Source organism: Rhagoletis zephyria, unplaced genomic scaffold (assembly GCF_001687245.7).
Source record: "Rhagoletis zephyria isolate East Lansing unplaced genomic scaffold, Rhagoletis_zephyria_1.1 Rzeph_scaffold_01633, whole genome shotgun sequence".
In the NCBI taxonomy this organism is placed as follows: Eukaryota; Metazoa; Arthropoda; class Insecta; order Diptera; family Tephritidae; genus Rhagoletis; species Rhagoletis zephyria.
The window spans coordinates 104867-105508 of record NW_016158717.1 but is presented as its reverse complement, the minus strand read 5'-3'; positions in this window follow the sequence as shown (position 1 = coordinate 105508).

Below are 642 nucleotides of genomic sequence, written 5' to 3'. Positions count from 1 at the left end.
TTTTGTTTAAAATCTAACCCGAAATAGAAAATGTTTGCACACAGCGAAATGTGGTTTGATTCAAACTCAACATATGAAAGCACATTTACATGCNTGGCTGTAGTTGAGTGTGCAAAGATGCTTGATACAATTGGTTGCTACCAAGGATGTCCGGGTTCAATCCCCATCAGACGGAGCATGAAATTTAAGACCTTTTTTATATTCTAAATTATGAAAATGTTTGGGTTAAAAATTTAAACCGCACTATTTAAATTCTAAACCCAACATAGGTGCTCTCTTTTTTTAATCTTGGAAGGTTTGTATTTGAAACTGAATTTAGTTTGGTCATATATGTATTTAGTCCAAAAAATTTAAAATTAACCGTGCACTGAGCAAAACTACTTGAAAAAAAAGCATTAGTTTAATAGCACGAGTGTAACATCGTACACGTGATAGAAGTACAACTTCTTGTGTGCGCCACACACCCGATAGAAATCTTAACAAAAATATACTACGAGACAATCACACGAATACAGTTGTTTATTGTATCCAAAGTTGGTACCAAGTTGATAAGATTTTATCATTACTCATAATTTGCTTTTAATTTTAATTTTTTCGAATACAGAGGATATCCTTTTTTGCTTTATTCCGTATTCGGAAAAT